The sequence below is a fragment of the Anopheles coluzzii genome, chromosome 2, assembly GCF_943734685.1.
Source record: "Anopheles coluzzii chromosome 2, AcolN3, whole genome shotgun sequence".
In the NCBI taxonomy this organism is placed as follows: domain Eukaryota; kingdom Metazoa; phylum Arthropoda; class Insecta; order Diptera; family Culicidae; genus Anopheles; species Anopheles coluzzii.
Window position 1 is genome coordinate 51,412,294 of NC_064670.1, and position 23,611 is coordinate 51,435,904.

Consider the following 23,611-nt stretch of genomic DNA (forward strand, 5'->3'; position numbering starts at 1 on the left):
AAGGCTTACCGATAACTGCTCCAGCAGCCAACGGTCTAGGCTTACCGACAAATCTACAAGACATTCGAACACAGCCAAACACCACCCAACCGGTGGGTTGGTTTTCGCAGTGTGCCAGCTGCTAGTCGCTCGGACAAAGTGAGCGGTAGCCTCTAGTAGCTAAGCCAGGAAAAACGGTGCCCTATCCTATCCGCTTCAAATAGGAAAGGGAGTTATAATTTCTCAAGAGTTACGGTTCATCGAATTGCTCGATCGCCTTCCAGCGCCTCGTCGTCTTGCAGTGGCTGGCAAAACTGAGTAAACCGATTCCCCTGTCATTTAGAGGTGCTTGATTTGCTGTTCAACCGGGGACTTCTTCGCCTGGGGCCGATTGGAAACGGTGAGTCATGGGTAACGGGGTGGAAAATCGGATTGAAAACGAAGAACGCTGAAGGAACAACTTTTCACCCTTCGTCCCCCATCTGTTTCAACAATTCACTCACCTTACTTTCAAGGTGAAGATGTGCACTCAGATAAAATGATTTTCTTGAGAATATCTAAATCCGGTGGGTGTTTTCTTAGCTGTTTTCCAACGTTCCAGTCACTCTCTGGTCAGGTATCTCCGTTCCTACCCCCCCTAAAAAGACATGCCTCGATGACCGTGTTCCATGTCCGGGATGGTGTGCAGGGACACATGTTTCAACATCGGTACACCCGTGCGACATTTGTTTCATATGCTTTGATGTGATAAATGTGACTTTACGGTTTCGTAGCATGTACCGTCCAATGGAGAATGGGACGAGAAGCAGACTCTCCCTTCCATCCATCTGGAAAGCCGGTTACCAAGGTTGTCCAGCTACGCTTCGTTTGCTTTTCATAACGGCAGGAAGCTCACACGGACCTGTGCAACACACTGCTCGTCTAGAGCCGACTTACAGAAGACGTGCACTAGGATTTATCGCTTTGATCGACAATGGAGTAAAAATTGATGAACATGCTCCATCATCGACCATCCGTTCCATCTGCCAGACTGCCCTTGTCTATGGAGTGCTCTATTTCTTAACAGATCTAGCGTCTTGCCCTTTACCAAGGGTAGACAAACATGTCTTTCCTTCTTGTGAAGAGGTAACAAACCCCGTTAGTTTAACTATCGTTTCTACCACTTCGATTGCCAACACTGTGGTCCATTCTGTGTCATAGGCCGGAGTAGCGCACGCACCCAAAGCGTGCGTCACGTCAATTTCCTGCCCTAGTTAACCCCAAATGTGAGAACCCCTGTCCTATATGTGCTCTTAAAATAAAATTATTCCTAGTAATGTTCTTCATTACCTTTCTTTGACGAATCTTGAAAGCAAACGTTCTCTACCTGCCTTCATACGTACGTGGTGCCGTTTAAGCTTAGCGCTATGCTTTTGGCCATAACTTTATCGCCTTTACCCCACACAAAATGAAACCCAGGATTGAGATTGTACAAATATGCTTTCCTTTTCTCGATTTCTGCCCATATTTTGCCATTCTTATGAAAAGATGGAACATAGGCGAAACATTTACATCACACAAATATGATGATGACCCACAATGAACGGTCAAGACATGCAAGCAGCTTTGCCGGTAGCCTTTTTCATTCTTTGAAACATCCAATAACACTACCAAAAAAGATATCACCCAACGCTTTCGACTCGGTAGCCAGCTCAAACACACGTCTATTGCCGCTGATGGAAGATGGAACAATCTCTATCTCGATCTCAAGCACTTTTCAAATCCCGACCAAATCTTATGCAACGTGTAGAATCTGCTCACTGGTCAGTTTTATGGGGCCAGTGAATAGACACCGGTCAACGAAAAACAAATACTAAAACGAAGGCTAGGAATATGAGGTCGTCGATGTTCATGCATGAATGGAAAACTTTTCCCTCTTCTGACCACTTTTGCCACATCCCAACAACCTCCCGGTACGGTCAGATTTTTTTGCTTCCGGGTGGCACGATGCCATTGAAATTTGATGTCATTCGTTTGGAACAACAGTCCAGCAAAAGAAAAAAATAAAGAATCAAACGTGGTCGGGAAACTTTATGCGCTTATCGTATATTTTATCTCTATTCGTAACAACGGTGAAACATGACGCTCAGGGACAGCGTTGATCAAAAACTTTTAAAAAAACCTAAACACCATGAATGAACGGTGCAGGCTTGCTTTTTGTCAGATCCAGGCCAAATGCACCCAGCGAGGCAAATCTTGCTGAAAGCCAAGCTGTCCAATTATTTACTCACGAAATTTGTTAACACATTTCAGCCCACAACGACGCATAATTTCCCCTCCAAAGGCATTTTCTAATTTGAAGTTATTATATCCCTCTTCTCCAACTTACGATTGGAATCAGGAGGGTTTGAGTAAGAGAGAGAGAGAAATCGAGAGAGAGTGAGAGAGAGAGAGAGAAAGAGAGAGAGAGAGAAAGAAAGCTCGTTCGGTAACTCGGTTCGGTAAATTATGCAACAAAAATTATCCTCAAAAGGACACATTTTACTTACATCTTGTGTTCGTGGGACCGTGGTTTATTCTTCTTTTTGCTGCAACCTCAACTCTTGCTAGGAAATCAGTAAATTGGACCGAGCAAAAGAGTGCCAGATGACGAGCGAAAAGAAATGAACAAAAACTACTCACTGAAAGTTTCAAAAAAGCCCCAAGCATCGTACATGTGAAAGAGAAAATGTATTCATGAAATATGTTCACATATTGGTTGGTTCACCATGGTTCACCTAGGCCTCTGCCGGACCGTATGTAATAGCCAAACCAATCCTCACCACACTCTGAGCAAACCCAGAACGATCGGCCAAAGGGCAAAAATGTATGTTTTTTGTTCAACTTTTTCCCGTCCATGGATCGACCTTTTTTTCTTACAATTCTTTCAAAGTCTGTTCGCTACATGAAACACTTCATCGTTGGCTAGGACCAGAATAGAAAGAAGAACACCCTTTCGAGGCTTAAATCTTTCCTCATCTTTTGGTTCGCACGTTGAGTACCAGTCACGTGACCATTGAAGACGAGCATTTTTTCCTTGCTAGCGAAAGGTTGCCGAGAGGTAACCTATCGAAAGCATACCGACACGGCTTCTTCTTCTTACAGCCGGGCACTGTGGCGGCCCAGCACTGGCAAATTTGTCTAAGATGTATGATAATCAATTTTTCAATGCCAAACAATCAAAGCCCACCCAAACAGCAGCATAAAGAAAAAGAGGCAAAGGTTGATTCACGGCCTCCTTCAAAACCATTGTTTACCCTTATCAGCGTATCCTCTTTTATCTAACCGAGCTGCCTCACGGTGCCATTCGCCTTTTCCTTTTTCTTTTTCCCTCAAAATCAGAATCACGTTGAAATGATACGGCAATCTGCTTTTAACCATCACACTCGTCTTGTGCAATTCTGGATAATGGATTCAATTATGTGGAAAATGTTTGCACAACCAGAGTTTGCTCACTTCCACGCTCTAATCATTTGCTCAATAATTGGAAGCGCAACTAAGGTTTTTTTTCGTACCAACATCAAGAGGTCTTGTCGTCTTGCTTGGTGCGTGGATGCACTAACTTTTGCTGACTAAAACTGCACAGAATCGGAAGGGAAATGAAACATTTAACGACCTTAGTCGAATGTCTCAGGCCTATAACATGTTCTGACAAAACCACACCGGCTGGTTCGTAAAACCAGGATCACAAAAATATTATGCGAGTTTGTGGAGGTAAACACTGCTGCTAACTTGACAAACAAATTCTCGCTCATACAGAGGCCGTCTGCAATTGAAGACAACTAACAAAAACGCATTGTAAATGTTCTTTGTATCTTTTAGCATACGTCCGCCATTCTCACGTTTGATGGCTGTCATAAACACAAGTTTGCGTCGCCGAAAAAGTCTGCAAGGCGGTAGTTTAGCAATACAACACAGCAGCACTGAAATATGACAATTAGTCTAAGCGTGAGTTTCCACACAATTTTCAACACAACAAACTTAAGCAAACAAAAGAAGCGACAGAATTGCCCTAACTCGCAGCGTGCTGATTTTTTTTCTAGTGCCGTATCTGTGTTGCGAATTGCACCCATCGCAGTGTGTTGCAGTAAAAAGACGTGTCATTCCATTTGCTGCCGCATGTCCGTTCACTTTAGTTGCTTGTCTTTGTCATACAGCTTGAAAATGAATAAACACTACATAAAAAGTAGTTTCGCTGAAAGATTTTACGCTTCAAAAGTGTAAGCGAGCTTTTTTCTGCCATGTTTTATTATTGTTTTCGACGAAAAGTTTCTACGAATCAACCAACTCACGAACGCACTGGTCAAGAATTTTAAACATCTCTTGTTCAAAGATGCTCCCGATCGTAGCCGAATTTCAGCACAACTGTTTTACATCTAGCGATAAACGATGATCTTGCACAAAACCGGGGCCACAATGTCGACAAAGTTTCAACTTTCGAGGAGTAATCTGCAGTCAGGCAATTTAACTGACACTCCACGAACCGACTGCACTGGTGTACTAAGGTATAAGGCAAAATAAAAAAATAAAACGAATCCAAACTTTAAACAAAGCTGGTAAGTCATGGTTTTTTATGCCTTTTTTGTGAAATAAAACTCTTGTAAAACCACCCATTGCTAGTGTCTCATTACCAGGAAAGGAAAGTACCAACTCTTATTCACACATTGGATCACTCAAAATGAAGAAAACGGATATTAGGGTAAATGTACCTATAGTGGTGCTAGTACCAATAGTGGTGGTATTGCACTAAAATGCGTCTCATACGATAAATTAATAGTAGTTAAGTTATAAACGATAGTGTGAAATGTTCTCTAGCCTTTTACAAAGGATTTAAAAATGAAATGGGGCCATTCCGTTTCTTAGTGACCAAAAAATCCATTATTTTGTAAAAGGTATCAACATTTTTCCAAAATCCTTAGGATTTCATAACGAAGCTCATATTTTTGTTAACGTTCTAAATGACCACATAACAACGCAATTATTAGTTTTTTAACATAATTGTTATCAAATGATATTGTTTTATTAAAAATTCATTGGCTTTTGACCATTTTTACGTATTTTTAAGTGTTTTTTACGATAGTGCCATTATAGGTACAACAAACAGGCATGTTCCTATAGTGGTCCTAGATCTAAAACCAATAAAAACAGGTAATTTTAAATTTTTTCAACGACATTTTTGACTTGTCGTACTGTTTTCATTAAAATAAGCAACAAAAATGAGTTTTCTGTAAGTAATTTACCAAACAAAGGTCATAATTCGCTTATTTGGCTGAGTGAAAAATCGACTTCAAATCAAGCAAACTCTTCTGGGTATGGGTGAACGACAGGTACTTCAGTCAATACTTTCAGTACTTTAGTCAATATTTTCATCAACCAAATTCATACATTTTTTACGATCAAATTACGAAAGAAATCATTATTATGGCAGTAATCCTTGCTATTCACACGAAAACAGCTTCAAAACTAAGTTATATTGATATTATACACTGTTTTGAGGCATCCTTGTTTACCACCGCTATAGGAACACAATACGACGACTATAGGAACCATACCACCGTTATAGGTACAACGAAGCAATCACAAAAATATGTATTTTTTCGTAAATTTGATGTGTTTCATGGTAAAAATGGTTGTGATTGCGAAGATAAAACATATTCCAACTGTTATGTGTTAAAATATTCAGAAATTGTCCTTCCTGACACTTAAAATCCATTAAAATACATCTGTACCACCACAAATTGCACCACTATTGGTACATTTACCCTACCGTGAATAATTTAACGCTCGTCTCTGTAAACGAAGCTGGTAGTTAGTAGGTTTGCGTCAGAGCTAACTATCGCTTGTTATTTGCACTCTTGAAAAGGGAAACAGAAAATATTTATTACAACACAATTAAATGGAGAGCAGCATCATATTAAACATAATTTAACAAACACTGATAACATTCTAGCGCTTCAAGCAAACAAGCGGTCTGATAATACTCTATGCTAACAATAACGCTAAGTTTCATAGCTTAATGAATTTCATGTAAAATAAAATTACAATTTCTTACAAGGCAATTACTTTTCCGAATGAGAATAGGTAAATATGTAACTTAAACCATTTTTTAAATTAAATGTTTTTAAAAGCCCTTGAATCCCCAAACGACTTTTCTCAAAGTTATAATTTTCCAAGCTCAATTTTACATGTTTTGCTCGTTATGCGAGATTTTACTCGTTAAGAGGGGTATTCAAAGAGCCTTTTTATTTGCTCGTTTTGTGAAAAATTCATTATACGGGGTACTCGTTATGAGGGGTTCCACTGTATTGTAATATTTTCAGTGAATCTTATATTCAGCATTAATTCTTGTGAACGCAAGGTAACTGTGAAAAGATATCTCTCGAGTGATAGAAAATACGTTTGAAATAAAAACCTGACTCGGATCACAATATTTCTATAGAGATATTTATATATTTTGTCACAGCTACCATCGGAAAAGCTTTTTTCTTGGCTTTAATGTTGAATATTTAATTTGACTTATGACATGTTGCCAAGATTACAACTTTAAGTCTAATCGTGCATATTTGTGCATTTGAAATTCTTTTTTGACTTGTAGTGTCCACCATATTCTCTATCTTTCAATTTTTCCCTATAAACCTAATTTTACCATAAATTTTCCTCCAACAGGATTCTCCTCCAGTCATGGTCATTCATATCAAAGTGTCGCTGTTAAACATAATGTGGAAGCAGAAGCATAAATTGTTTTCTCTCTATGATTGTCTTTTGCCTCTCAATATTAATAGGCAACAGCTGCCAGGACAGTTCAAAAATAATCAATTAAAATGAATGATTGAATTAATGCTATAACTTTTCGAGACATAAGAAGATGTTAAGATGTTGTTCAATCCGAAATGGTATTGACATTGTAAACGTATCTTCTTGCGCAACTGCTTTTAGTCTATCACAAGCTACAGTTCAACGTTTCGAGATGAGCTTTAACTTTAACAATCGTATATGATTATGGTTGTACAGGTTGTAAAATATTTTATTTTATGCGATTCGTTATATGTTGTCTGTACTATTTCTTTTTCTACAAACTCTTAGAAGCGGTTTACTCCCTTTCGAAAACGTAAACCGCTCAAACCGCTTCCAAAAATACTCACTCTAATATGAATATTTGTATTCATTCATTCATGCGAATACTGACTTTAAAATTTAATGCAAAATACAAAATAAAATCAAGTATATGTAAGACATTCATCTACAGCCACCAAATGAGCAGCCCAAAATAAAATAACATTACCAAAGAACCATAGTAATATGATCTTCCTTAACCCGCCAACGAATAAACACATTCATATACTAAACTATCGAAATGCAATCGATTTCATTCAAACTGTATACCTGGATCATGGAAAGTTCGCACAAATCATTCATCTAGGGTCAAAGCCTTAATCACCGATACATCATTTACATCCTTCCATGTTCGGTGCAGAAACTTTCCATACATGCCTGAGTTGGTTTATAAATTTTACAGTACATCGATCAGGACAAATTAAAACGCGCTCAAAGTACACCCGATGCGGGAAGGAGCACATACAGTAGAGCCCTGAGTGCAGAAACACTAACCCATAATTAAAAGCTCCCTTTTCTGAATGGATGAATGTTGCGAAATGTGCTCTATGCCTCTGTTACAAGACTTCTGTGGCAAACGACGCACCACAATAGGATAGCTCAGCACAAATAGCACGATCAAGAGTACGGTGTGCCGGGTATCCTATCGCAAAAACGGATCGACTCCCGTAACGACCGGCGCTGGAAATTATTAATGTTTGCACTATCTGATGAAACCATCCGGCAAAGTTTGATTAATTCGGTAATAAAGATAAATAATTTATAACTGCCTACCACTCACCATACGCACGTATGGTGTCTTGCGTGTGCTTCTCACACAGGTGTTTCCTGATGTACTCCATATGCCCATCCGTTTGCAGACAAATGCTGAGCTGTGTTTAAGCACTGGGTTTCGATTATCATTTGCCAAGCGGAGGATAAGGCAATGACGATGGGGACTCTCGTCGGATGGTGATTTCTTCATTCTTGTGCCTCAAGAGCGCGCTTCCAATGACACAGAAGAAACATCACAGCCGTCCAATATCAAAAGAGCAAATTTCGAATGCGAATTATCGCGAAATGGGATTTTCAAGCTAATGAGCTGATAATCGAAAAACTATATTGCATCGATAAAATCACAACACTACACACAAATGTGCATTCGTGAGCTTTGTCCTATCAACCAATAGTTTCAATAATTACGCACTTTAATAAACAAATTTCTTAGCTAGCGCTTCAAATGACGATTCATTGTCTATACAAAGACGTGCAATCGGAAAAATTTGTCTATACATATGATAACTTTTTGTAAAAATATGCCGGTATTAAAGAAAAAAATAACTTACAGCACTTTACATAACCTTCGTGAATATGTCATTTTCCTAACAAAGCATGGATTGTACATTTCAACATTTAATACCAACCAATAACCTTAGTGTACCGTGAAACTAATGAATAAATTAAATTGCTCCTTTCATGCCAATGTTTCGTTTAACACTGTACAATGCACACAACGCACCTCGCCACAATCGCTCGATGCTACGTTGTACAGCCACCGCCCAGCCGAAAATTCCCTTGAGACTCAGTTTATAATTAAATAGATAATAACATAAGCGAACATAATCTCATGCAAATGTGCGTGGTTTTCGGGCTTTCACCCAGGATTCACCGGATGTGTGCGCTTGTGTGCTTATGTCTGCTTGCGTCCACATTCGGTTAAATCCTCTCAATGCCGCGTCAAGGTTAAACAACACCCACCAAATTGGATAGCAAAACGGAAGCAGTGCCGAAGGGTAAATTGAATGTTTTCACTCCGTGCAACTAAAGCAACAGACTCGTAGCCTAGACCCACCACCACACCTGGTCACCCGTGGACGTTCCCCTTGACTCACGCACAAACACACACACACACACACACACACACACACACACACACACACACATACATAATCTGACTGCTATGATAAGATCGTAACAGATCACATAGACAGTATGAACCACGGATGCAAACAGCCCCCCGATGGCAAACACGGCTCCGCCAGCCATCGATTAAATCCGCCTATATGCTACTACAGTTGCAAAACGCTAAAGATCTCCACAAGCAGATTATCAGCCGAGTTATTGGTACCAGTATCACCTATCCCTTCCCGCCCACATACGACCTACATCCTCACGCGCCACGCACGCTTGCACGGTTGCACAGACTAAACGATCGGAAACAAATTGGAGAATTTAATATCATTCATTAACATTCGGTGGCTCCTGTATGCACTCACCCGCACACACATCTCTAGGAAGGGGGTGCGTGTTTTTGTTTGTGCACCGCTATGAATACGTTTGCGACCGGCCGATTGTATCGATACGCTTTGTTTAAACTACCGAGCATTGATCTGAGCGTGCAGGTAAAGGAGGGATCACTTTTGACCTATATCGGCTAGCCACACGTTTTGGAATACAAACATTTGTACCCGACATTGGTAATTTCGTTCAACAAAAAAATGTTAATTTTGTTTTAATACTTGATGAATTTGTCTCCAATAACGTTACTCTGTTTTGTTCGTTTATAACATGTTTAACAGTCTGCACAACCTGACAAAGAAACTAACAATAACAAAATAATAGAAATAAAATCCATTCCATTACAACTTTTTTAGCTTAAATATTAGCTTATTGTAATGGAACGGACCTTGTCAAAATGATTACAAAAAATCAAACAAAACAATGTAAAATATCGGAATAATATAAATGACAAAGACTTTTATCAGGCACTAGAATAAAAAAAACTGTCCGAAAGAAGGACAACTTTTTTAATCAATACACAACATAATTAAAAAAAATATTATTACAAAATTATTATCATATAATCACTAAACTCCAAATATTGTAATTATGTACTAAAGCTCAATCAATGATCACAATAATCAAGTTTCGCTTTTAAATTCGGTCTACCTGATGCCTTCAGATGATAATGCCTTTAAAAATATGGACCACACCTCGAGAAATGACTCATCATAATTGCGTATCGTACATATATAGACAGTGAATAAAATCGCAAACGATGGTAGAGTCTCGAATGAAAACAATTTGTATTAAATTTCCAAAAGAGATACAAAAAATCAAAAAGGACATATTTCATATCTGATACTTAATTTTTTTAATTTTTTTTTACACGTGAACAACCGTTGTCGGTCAAGGCCTGTTTATACCACTTATGGGGTTGGCTTTCAGTGACTTATGGATCTCCCCCCATAGCAGGATAGGCTTGCCATTTGGGGCTTGAACCCATGACGGTCATGTTGTCAAGCCGTACTTGTTGACGACTGTACTACGAGACCGGTTTCATATTTCATATTTCATACTTGGATATTTTCAATGTTTGCCATAAATATTTTTATGTACTGATGTACACCATTTTATGTACACCAGTTGGGGAATGGAACATCCTTTATTTTGGTGTACGATAAGCATGTGTATCATATACAAATGTATTAAAATATAGCAGGTATAAAACCCAAAATTTCACGTCCAAATTCACTGGGGCTCTATCGCGGGCTTAAGGAATGGAACGTACAACAGCATTATGTTATAAATTCGTCTGTTCTAAAATAAAACTATTCTTAGGTGGTAGAAAGATCTGCCTTCCACAATATTCACCACCCCTCAGATTCTCAAATCTTTTATCCCAACTAGTCTATAGCTTATTTTAGTACTAATTCAACTAATACGCTTCGCAGACTGGGCTATACTGAAAAAACCACTCCAATATTTTCCATTATCATCTTGGCATAAATATTATCTCATGACTCCCGTACGAAAGCTTCCTATCATTTCTAGTGAAAACATCCCAACAAATCCTAATTTTAGTACATTAATCAACCACCGTTCCCTTGGCATCCAAGCTAAACGCAACGTAGCTTACATGACCACGAGAGCTGCCGTTAGGGAGTACCCCAACAGACACAATTTACTCCTCCTCGTAGCAACATTACTTTACCGACGAACTTCTCATTCCCTCTTTGTACACTTTTAGCACACCCACTTTGCCAACGGGAATGTATGTGGCAAGTTTTCACTCGCCGGTAATGTTTTCCCTGATTATCTTTGACACTTTTTAATTTCTTTATCCAACTAGCAGCACGTTAGCGCTGCCAGAAATTAGTACCGAGAAACGAAAACGAAAAATCCCAAAACAACGTGCGTTGTTTCAAATTAGATCCCGTGTTCCCTTAATCAACCCTTTGCGCTCCTGATCATACTTGTGGTTCAGGTTTGCTAGCGTTGCTAGCATTACTTCTAAAAGTAATAAGACATTGCCCGCTAAATACTCCCACCAGCACCGGACAGCACAACCGCATGCGGCGCATGGCAAGAAGAAGCAGGGCAGAATGTAAAATACTTGCCCGAGTCGCTGCCACAGGCAATGGCAAGACAAATTTTGCAGATTAACAACACACCTTGCTTCTGCTCCTGTGTACTGCTAAACCAACCTGTCCCAATGGAATTAAACTTTTACCTAATCACACCCATATCTAACTACACTTCGGCCAACCACCTAATCACGTTGCCACACGCACACACTCACCGAAATACCTGCAAAGGAGGGATTTAGTTGATAGTTTCGCACAATTCAGGTGACGGTGAACAGTGTGCAGCAGTAGAGCTTTAGAAAACCTGCGAAGAACAAGTTACGTCCCTGAAACCCAGTTCCCATAGTCGATAAATCATCCAATATAGCATAGGCTTTGGACTTCGGCATGCTTGGGAAGGTGTGTGCGTGTGCGCCAACTCCCACGGTAACACTTCACGTTAAATAGGGTTCCTATATGGAACCACTGACCACTGCCAAACATACTCTCAGACTCAGCCTCTCTCGCCCTACCAGTACTGTACACGTGAATTCCATCCCGTCAGGACAGCTCAGTGACGAGTTTCGGACATCGGCATCCAATCCAAAAAGTTTTGGCCCGAAAGTGTTGATAAGAAACCGTTAATCCCGGAACCGAACCAGTTGGTACGCGTGTCATCCCGTTGCCCGTACCCGGTAAGCCAATCTTTTATTCATGAAAAAAGGATAACTATATAAAACTGAACAATCGAAGGTTGGAAATGAATAAATCTGAATACTAATGAACGCATCTCCCCTCAGGACCGGCAAGGAATCGCATGAAAATGACGAATCCCGAAGACCACCACTCCCTGCATCGAGACTGAGGCTGAAGGGACCATCTACTATCGAGAACATGGTCATGGTTTTGGCAGCAATGGGAGGAAATTGGAATAAGTTGTGTAAGATCGATGTTCCATTGAATTATTTATAAATGGTGTTAAACTGATGATGATGGAATTCAGCAACTTTTCTTTGCCCTCGCAACCGTTGCGGCAAACCCGAGGAGGGACAGCGGTACGCTTGTACTGCTGTTGTTCTAGGACGCACTCATTCTTTTACCGAAATGAGCAGGCAGAACTTTCGAGAAACTTAATCGATTTGTGTTGCCTAATTGGAAACGAATAAGTGCGGCAAGCAGATGAATTTCTCTTTCGATAGAAGAGTATTCTGAATCGTTGAATAAGCGCTTTTATCAGACGAAACACATCATTTGCAATTGTCATAGCAAATGACTGTTTTACATCTGGTAAATGCGGTCAGACAGTATCTCTCACAATAAATGTCTTATTTGCAGTTAATTGATAATAAGCTACTGGACTTACATATATGATAAAAAGCGAATTACAGAAATACAATAGATACAATAGATTATTATGCTAATAATAAAGGAAATATTTAACGACCTTTATTTGTAACACACTTTTTACAATTTTACCGAAAGGAAATTTTTCATAACCTAATAAAGTACAACGGTGGTAATCTGGCAGATTATGTATCTTCAAAACGTTAAAAAGCAACTGATGTAATTTTGTAATTCAAATGATTTTCTAATTTCCACCAAGATTTTTGAGTAACATAAAAATAATTAAGAAGAATAATCATTCTAAGCTTACTATTTTATCTATCTTTGAATAGAAACGAAATTGCTCTAGCTACCTGTTAAAACGTGTGCCAAGAAAGCATAACTAGCACATTTCTTCTATATGATTACAAATCAATGTGACATTGATTCATGAATGTTTTAGGCCCTTGAACTAATTAGACACTAGATTAGAAGGACTTAGTCAATTGAACAAACCTCTCCAGAGTGACGTGTGGCTAGTACTACTCCTTGTTTCGCTAGGAATTGTCAGAAAATTGTCGATCCAACGATTTATGAGAATAATCCCGACCAAGTTCTTTGAACCTAGATCCTTTCATTGCATACATACCAAGAAGTTGGAAATATACGCTACATATTATTTATAAGTTCTACGAAAAAGATGTATTACATTGGAAATTCTTCTAAAAACTCAAGCTATAATTTTTTCCCAAAGTTAAGCCCAAAAATTACCGTAAACATCCTGACTATTATAATTCATATTTATTTTTGCAATGAACTTATTGCATTTCTTATAATATTAAACGAATAACAACATACATATTTTTATTAGCCAACCAGTTTAATGATACTTTTTCAATACATCAAAAACTGTGTTCAAAATGCTTTGAATGGTTGAACATTAGGTTACTTTAATTGTTAGCCAATATCTATAATTGCATAAGCAGGCTCTCTTTAAACACAATTTTCACACAGCTAAAAGGTTTTCTTCCTACTCTCCACACACCCCACTTTTGCTTGGAAATTTAGATTAATTAAACGTGTCTGGCGCTAATACCAATACCAAATGATACACCCAGTTTGCCTTCATAACAAGAACCAAACATTGCCTATCATCGCTACCGCAAGCTGAAAAGACTACACTTTAAACACCAACGCCAGAGCACAAAGCGTGAGCGCACAGATGAATAAAACAAAATTTCAACTAACTGTGTGAAATAAAACCTAAAAACCTACGGACTACGGCGATATGTTTATGCAATTTTGTTTCATTATGCTGGCATGAATTATTCATCCCCGTTGCCAAGATTAAACAATGCCCGGAAAATTCCACCAGCTTTCGCGCATCACAGGCACCGGTTCTAATAGCGCCCTGCTACCATGCTGGCTGTACGTCTTGTTTCCGGTCGGTACAAAATCGCACCGATAAACGGTGCGACTCGCTTTCTACACTCTGCAGTGTGCCGCTTCACAGCCACGGCAACGGACATCGTTTGTGCCTATCAAAGGGCACAGCACTGACCGACGTACATGGCTCTACCCGCAAGAAAGTCTAGACGAAGGAAATTAAAGATAATCCAACGATGATGACGATGGCGTTGGTGATGGCGACGATTACCATCGTGCCTAAGCCAGGAGCGTCGGTGTGTATGTTCGAGTGTACATGGGGGTACGTTGCACTATTTTCATCCAAACACCACACACCGTGCAGTGCGCGAATGACGCCGTTGAGAACCAGCCCAACGCCTTAATCGATGACGGTTTAAAATTGGCTTCCATTGAGCAAATTGAGCATGAGCGCTACTCTAGCCGATGGTGCACACCAACAGGCAACCTAAAACTTGAGCATCGCCACTACTAGCGCTATCACGGACGCGATGAAATCTCCGCTGGTCAAAAACGATATGCAAAACACTCCGTCCACACCCGCGCCAACGTTTAAGCGTTGGCCATTTATTTTTCCGCTTTTCGCAGTAATGGTTAATTAAAATCAAACTTAACAAGCGGGAAATTTCATCCTTCTCCCACCTTACTAAATAGGATCAGAACACTCGAACCAAACAACGCTCGCTTACAACGCCAGGGGAAAGGGAAAGAATGTTCACTCTCTCTCACTCTTTCTCGTAACAGATGTAGCCGAGCAAAGAAAAACAGCACGTTAACGGCACACTCCCCTGCTATTTTCTCATCAATGAACAAAACAAAAAAAACACACTTGCAAACGGGCACTCGATCGTTTAGGAACGGTCGACGCGACCATCTCATCCAACAGGCGATCCTTGAAGATGTTCCAGCTCGTAGCCAGTAACGGCCGCTGGACGCGCTGAATGCGGTAATAATTAACGATAATGGTTGTCGTTTTGCTGGGTGATGAAGATGTCGGGACTAGGATAACTGGACAGTAATGACCGTACCGGATGCTCCAGTTCAATCGCCCATGTCCATGACCCATTCACAGCACCCTAAGATTTTGCTCAGTCGAACAAACGAGCGCCAAAAAGAAATGGTATAATGGATATCCCAAGCGATATGGATAATATCCCGGGTCCTGAAATCAGTGTCAGACATCTGGTCAATGTTGATGGTTCTAACGGTATTATTTTAGCTCATTTCGCTCTTCGGTGAGTTCTATGTTTATATTGAAAAAGATTAAAAAAAAAACAGAAAAAATAAGTTTCATAGTATGGCAGCATTAAATAAGCACTCATTATGGATGGATTGATGGATATCCCGAAATAGAGAATTGTTTATCTTTTTTTTTAATGTATGCAAATTAAGTTTATCAAGAAAATGCTTTGAAATCACGTTCATCTTCCAAGCACCCTTGCAATAAACAATGAATATTAATTATATTTTCTAGGCTACGTGCATGTTTGAAGCAAAGAATGTCGCATTGAACTTATTTGTTCGACACGCCAGTTAAATGTGTACATTACAAAATTCAATTTCAACTATATTTTCTTTGATCAAACGTCCCATTACCCCCTAGATTGAAACCATCCCATCCGGTACATCACAAGCTTTTTTCAAAATCTTGTTGCTTAGAGCTCATAGTTGTGATTGTATTTTCCGTTTTACTATACAGATACTTTGTCTAACTCGCTTTTTTCAACGGTCTAGAGATTATTTATTTTAAGCATTTTCAACTGGATTTAGGATCTCAATATAAATTGTATCGTTTTTTTACATTTCATGCCCTTTCATACATTTCATGCTATATTTTCCATCCTTGTAAACGAAAACTAGCACCTTTACACAGCCTGCTTCAGTATAACTGAGCACCGATTAAGCTCTGCTCTTAAGCCCTGCTAACCTCCCCACACCCATTCGCTTCAATAAGGGCAAGTCTCTTATATATCCCTTCTATATGCTGACTGGTTTTGCCAGCGTTGAGCAACGGAACCTTTTTTTAATTAAAAATATTAACCATTCACAAGCACCCGAAGCCACCCAGCCCCGAACGATGAAAAATGGACGCAATACAATGCAAACATACCGAAAAACTTTAATCGTTCACTTTCTAGTGGAACAAAGTTTGCATTTTAGTTTCCACTCCGAAGGGTCCCGAGTTTTGATTTTTTTTTTCTTTTTTTCCCCCAATTTTTGTTTTGCTCATTCGTTTTTTACCTTCAATCAGTGGATGACCATCCTTCCCTGAACACCGCCCGAAACCGTTGAAAAGGGCCACTTATTTGTTCTTTCTCAGTTTACAATCGCCACAATCGCTTCCAAACGCCTGCCCGCCGGGACCAAACTGCTCCGTTTTGGACAGTAAGGACTATAGACGAAAGAAGAAAAAAAAACTACACACTGCTCCATTATGAACCATATTCCAGGCGAAGGGTGGTGGAACCGAAGGCTTGTTTGCCTTCAACATCAACATCAGTAGTGGCACCGAAATCCGGCCTAACCAAACATCCGGCAAAACCTAAACTTCTCGCGCCCAACACTGCCGTCATCGCCAAACAGGGTTTTACGAGAAATCCTTACCGCTGCTTACAAACAGAAAAGAGTGGGTGAAAAGGGGATGTAAACGAGTATGAAAGAAAGGCTCAAAAAAGGACCATCAAGGCAGAGTGAAAGTAAGAAATTACCACTGTTCAAGGATTATTATAACTTTTTCTAGCACCTTTCCGTCGTACTACCACCCATCCCTGTGAACAGGCGGAGAGACTCGCTCTTTTCGGTTTTTCTTGATTTTTCTCGCTGCGTTCTGTCGTTTTCTGGACGGTAGAGGAGTATAGGATTATTTTTAATGTTTTTTCAGATCAATTGTTGGTCAGAATCCAGAGCAAAGGAAACTAAATGTCACTTTGATTGAGTAGTACAAATTATGAAAAGTAGAAAAATATCGTCGTATTAGTAATTTTTGATTTTTCTTTTTTTAGGATTTGTTCTGCTCAAGATAAGTGCAAAGAAGCAACTCTAACGGTTCGAATGGGTAATTCTTTTAAAAACCTGTCACACTGAAATGTGAAAGAGGTTGTGAAATTTGTCAATTTTTTCTTCAGCAATTTGTTTTTTTTTTTTTGCTGCCGAGGTCATTTCGTTTGACATTGATCAAAGTGTATTTCCGTCGTGTGGTTTCTTTTCGTGTTATTGCCTCCCAAGAAATGGGGAAGTGAATGCTTGCGAAAACGCTAACATTGCGGGTCTTTTATACAGTTCAGTTTTTCGTTTAGCTTTCCTGTGCCGTTTTTTCGCTCATAGTACCCGTGCGTGTATTCTCGTGTAATTCACACTCATTTTTATCTTGCCAATGAAAATTCGATTCCGCAACAGTAGTGGATATGGTCGAACAGGCTACTTAAACGGAACCTATCGTACCGGTTGTAGCGGTAGTAGTAGTATTCATCCTTTCTTCCCGTTGTTCCATACCGACAGAGGCGTAAAAAATACTTACAGGAATAGCCACGGGATGAAACACTTTTTCTCGCAAAAGCCAGCGGACAAAACTTTCCGAACGACAGAAAAACAGGGTGAAATAGGGGAAGGAGTGTTAAACTTTTCCCCATTTTGCCGCCTTCGAAGCTCGAAACGAGTCGCTGTTTTGCGCCCTGCTTTCGAGCACCGAAACCAAACGCTCAGGTTTCGTCGGGTAGTAAGAATCATTTCACAAGAGTTTTCTTTTGGCCCGCGCAATTTGCCAAAGTGCTCGATAATGTTGAAAAATTCAAGACACCATCGGCTTCGATATTCACCCCATTTTTCCGCTGTCTTCGCCCTCCGTTTCCTGTTACCCCAAGCCCACGGTTCGACACTTCTTCTACCCCCTTTTTACCGATTGGGGTTTGTTGCGCGCTATCGATGGATGATAAAACTTTCCCAATTGGTTGCAGGGTTTTTCATTTCCTTTCCACTCTCACTTTCCAGACCCTTTGAGATCGAGTGAGCAATGGTGCAAACTGCGTTGCGCTGTGCGAACAGTAAACTTCTTCATTGCGCAAGTTATGAAGTATTAAATTGGAAAGGGTCAAAATTGGTGACACAAATGGGATGTTTCACGCCACCGTCCGAACGGCTGTCGGCAGGATTTTTAGCTCCTTACTAAGGTTATGTCAACCCCGTTGGTTGTGTACTGGCAGGTTGTCAACAGAACAAGGCACGATGCCGCTTGACGCAAACGATATAATGATGAAGTTGCAAATGAACCATCATCGGGGCCGGGTCGAGCGCCGTGTTCGGGACGGGAGCATATTGTAATGAAATTTTGCTAGTTTTAAAATTAGTTGCAAGTTGGCTGCAATGATGGTAAGTGTCGATACACCAAAAAAGGTTCAACTAGAGTGACGTTTTAATTACGGTTTGTTGTTACGGGCAAATTGAAATTAACGCTAGATTTGGATATTTGGTTAATTTTATAAGCAATTTTGTACATTGCACTACGCACTACAAAAAAAACTTAATTACATCACTACAAAAACGACAGCGAAGGCGTGTGAGGCGTATGTCATATTCTAACGTGAAGTCGCAAAAACTAGATTGATAATCAATAACATCGGGCAGCCACATCTTGAGTCGCATATTTCAGGTAAATTGGTCTACACCAGCGGTCGGCAAATTATTGAGGTAAAGGACCAAATTTTGCAAATGATCGACAGCCGCGGACCAGAAGTACGCATTTTTTGCGCTTAAATTACTACATTTTAAAATTTTAGAAACAAAATAGTTGGCTAATGATATCAATCATTGGTGATATTGTTTTTCTGTAATTATATCATCCAAGCATGGTTCAACATTGGTAATACCTATTTTAAAAATTGAAAGCAATTATTACTATTATTATTATTAATAGATCTTTATTCAATGGACAGTTATAGCAATGCCATACGTAGGACTGACTATCCTGCTATGGGGGGTAATCAATAAGTCACTGGAAGCCAAGCCTACAAGTGGTACAGAGGCAGGCCTCGACCGACAACGGTTGTTGAATCAAAAGAAGAAGAAGAAGAAACTTAACTTAGGTTACAAACTTAACTGATCGACTATATCCTGGCGCAAATGTGGTTTTTAAACGACTTTAGAGACGTATCAAATTAAAAAAATTGGTAAACTTCGTTAAAAGCCCTGCACATAGAGATAATAGGGTCTCCTGAGCCATAGTTCATTCGACTACGAGAGACATTAAGCAGAGGTCGTGGGCGTGGATGGGGTGTTGGAGCATAGATGTCCAGTCGTTGGAGTAGAGATGGACAGTCGATGTTCCCCGTTAGGAAACGTCCAACCAACATTTGTTGCACTATACGACACCTGTCACTGAGATTGTTCAATCCAAGAAGCTTAAGGCGTGCTTAAAGCTTTAATCAGCTTAATGCTTAGTCATTGAAGGATCGGTAAAAGAGAGAAAAAAGCATGATCAGTAAAAAAATAACATATCAAGAGGAATATCGCTTCTTGATGACCCCATGGTTCCACGACGCAAAAATTGTTGGAGAGAGAATAATCGAAACAAAAGCGCATTGAGTAACATGCTATAAATATGCTTTATAAACAAGTAAAGCCATGTCAGATAAATAGAAAACTGAATCTTTAAGAAAAGTATTTTGACAGTCATTGTACTCGTAAACAGTATGGAATGGTGGTACTCGTAAAAATAGCAGGAGTTTTTTTAATGCTCGTTTTCATTTTCAAATATGACCGAAAATAGTCTTGAAATGCAGGGTGAGATGAAAAACTGCAACAAAGTAAAACATAATTTATTTTATTTTTATTTTTTGGGTGAATGCAAAAAAATGTTGGAAACAACATCAAATCTCAGAATAAACCTATGTTTTATTCGAATAGGTCATGTTTGGCACCCCTTCCGACGGTCGATGAAGCCATCGCACGCTGCCCGAAAGTATTTTGGCCCATTCTCGGCAATGCAATTTATTGACCACCTCAACTCAACACGTTGGTATTTTTGAGTGTCAATCTTATTTCCGTCAAAATTCACCTGGCACAATAGTCAAACGGATCTCGTGGACGTTGTGAAGTGGAAATGAATCGAGGAATCTCGTTTTGTTACCATCTTTGGGTGGCGCGTGCTGCGTACGATTGTGCTGAGTTCTGTTGGAATGTCCAAGGTCTGCGGCCGAAATGTTTCCGTGCCCAAGGCTTCAAAGATACCTCCCAAATATTTGCGCGATAGATTTGCGCTTTTATTTTGACCCATAAAAAGATAAATACGAGTGGCGAGCGACCATCGGTGGTTATGGCGGCCCACACCATGGTCGGCTTTTAAGATCTGGTGGCCAAATCAAAATGCATTTTTGATGCATGCAAAAGTAAACAAGATCATTTGATTGTTCACAAACTGCTGTATAACGAATTGTTGTATAACTCATAGAAGAATCTTGTGAATCTAACTTTTTTGTGTAATTCCTTATAGCTTTTATTAAAGTTAAAGAGTACGATGGTAACAAATGCCATTCTAACAGTTCTTCAAATATGTATATACCAATAGTTTCTTCCCATTTTTCAAAATTAGGCAAATACTTTCGCGGGCCGGAATTAATGTTGAGGCGAGCCGCATTTCGCTCGCAGGTCGAACTTTGCCGACCGCTGGTCTACACCATTTGCTGAGATCCAGAAGATTTTGCGGGGAACTTTTTAAGTGTAAGCGTATAGGTGTAGGTTTTGAATTGTAATATTATTAGTAAGCTAGGATAAGATTGAATAAAGAAACATGGGTTGCTAACAAGTCATTGCAGAACAAACATCTCCTTCAATCTCGACAACTTTGAGAACGAATTAAATGTGAGATTTATCACACACTGACTCACCCGATTGCCTCCTATGAACACGAGTTTTCATCCGATGGGGAGGATTCAAACGCTCATCCGATGGGGAGGATTCAAACGCTCTGAACGTGTTTCAGCGACGCATCCTCCATCTTTAGCAGTGTGTTCAAGCACGAAGTATCGTGTTAGAGATTGAACTAACGTGAGCTACAACTCACCATCCTGACAGTGGCAAAGGTCAGCCGGATACGAAAGGTTGGGACATGTTATGAAGATGTTTGACTCGTGCTCCAGCAAAAACGTTTTCAGTCGCCCTCAGTTGGGTAAAGGCGCTCGTCATAAGTTGTAAGCCATCGGGAGGCTCGTTATGTGGGGAGAAAATGGAATAAAATGTTTTTAGTTTTGTTGATTACATAATGTGCTTCTTCTTATTCTTTTTTTTACTCCACTTTGCGGAAGGGCAAGAGTGATCAAGCTGGTTTTATAAAAGCTTACTAGCATATTCGTACCTTTACACACAAAAACATTGTTAAAGTATTATCAACTTATTGCCGTTTTATTATCCATTACTGTTCCAATCATGACTGTATTTTTAAATAAACAAATTTAATTTGTTTTGGTATATGTGGTTATTAGAAGATCAAGTGAAACAGTTTGCTATACTTAAACATAGCTGCCTGCCAATAATTTAGTCATCATCATCCTCATAGTACAACACTCATTCTTCACAACGTTCTCAATAATTTTCAGCTCTTTTTTCAACACGCCCACAACCCATAATCGTTAAATGTGACTTATAGCATCTTTACAGCATGTCTGGTACAGATTGGAAAGCCTCACGTTTAAGAAGAAAATGTAAAACCCATCCCAAACCGACTCACCCCATGCAAGCCACCATCCGAGAAAACAATCGCCCAAAAAGCTTATTTGATGGGGTGTGCTAAGCCACCGGTACAAAGCGATGCACTTAAAGGGAGCGAAAGTTTTTGGTTTATGGCACCGATGTCACCATTGCGGCCAGGCATGATATCGGCCGCGACCGTACCGAGCGAAAAATAGCACATCCCAAACCATTCAACTTCGACCTCGATCATGCATCTACGCTTCCTTTTCACGTTCGTTCTATTAATCGCTCCACTTTCCGCTGCAAGCGCCGCTAAAACTTTCAATCCATAAAACCCTTCGCGACAAACAATGAACCGCTATCGCTAATTTAATTCACATCATCACCCGGTAAGCGCACAGTCGGAGGGACACGGCATGGCTGTGTGTAGAATCGTTTCAATTCATCGCAAACAATATGCGCGTCGCGGAAAGCTTTTAAAACATAATCATATTTTACGTCCGTAACCGTCCGGCACCTAAACCGCACCAAACGGTAGACATTCGAGAGGAAGCTTAAAGGACGTACCGAAGGAGCGGGAGTGAAAGGTAAGTTCCTCCAAAGTGTCTTCATCTTTGGAGCGTTTCGTTTTCGCTGAAACACAGAACGAGTTGCAAAATACCATAAATAACATAATCCTATAAAAAGTGCACCAAACGTATCAACTGTAAGGCCACAAGTGCAGAATCGCCTTAGTTACAGATCGATCGATGGCTTGGGAAGTAATTGTTGTGCCAAAAATGTAATTCTAATGCTTTTTCAACTTTATTTAAATCTACTGCAAACCAAATACCACTTCCGATGATAAACAAACATCTGTTATTAAAAAAATTCCTTTCAATGTCATTTGATTGCGTCACTCCCAATAAACAATCCTCTGTTTTACCAGTTCGACTAAATTCATCAATTGACACTTTTTCCCGCTACTTGCATGTACCCGCTCTAGCGTCACAACACCCGGGCGTTCATGAACATGTAACCAACGAGGCGAATTTAGACTCAAATACCACTTCTGTTGACTTTTCAAAACCTCGTTCGACCACATGCTGCCCCACCGGCTGGCACAGTGTGCTTGCAACAATTTCCAAAGACTTCTGACCGAACTCGACCAGAAGATCGCCAGATTTTGCCACCCTACTAGATTCTCCATTTCCTGAGAGCGTTGCCCACGGTTCAATTGTTTCCATTTCCGGTTTCTTGGACTTTCGCTTCGTGCATTTTTCTTTCGCAGTTCTTTACATTAAAGATTTCTCATCTTCTGACTCGCGCACCGCTCGCGGCAAACACTGCTCGAAAAGCATTTCCCACAATTTCGCCCCAAAGCTGGGAGCCACAAGAAACAAACACAAAAATACAGTCACCTACATTCACTCCGACGTTGCCTCTGGGCGTCGCATGCCCACATTTCTTCTTCCTGCTCCCACTTCCATAAAAGCAATTAATTTATAGCTTTCAGAAAACAATAAATATTATTTTATGGAAACTGTTTGCACTGATGGTTTTTCTAGCTGTGGCAGGGACGATCAACATCGAGAACGGTGGCGGAATGGAGCGAAGTTTAAGGGATGCTCTGCTCGCTAGGAAAGTGCTCTCCTTTTTTCTGGGGAATATGCCTGTTAACGACTACGAAATCGCGTTATATCCTTACGTTGTGTTGCAAGGCACCACCCGGCATACCTAAACGTTCAGAGCTGGTACAGCATCACCGC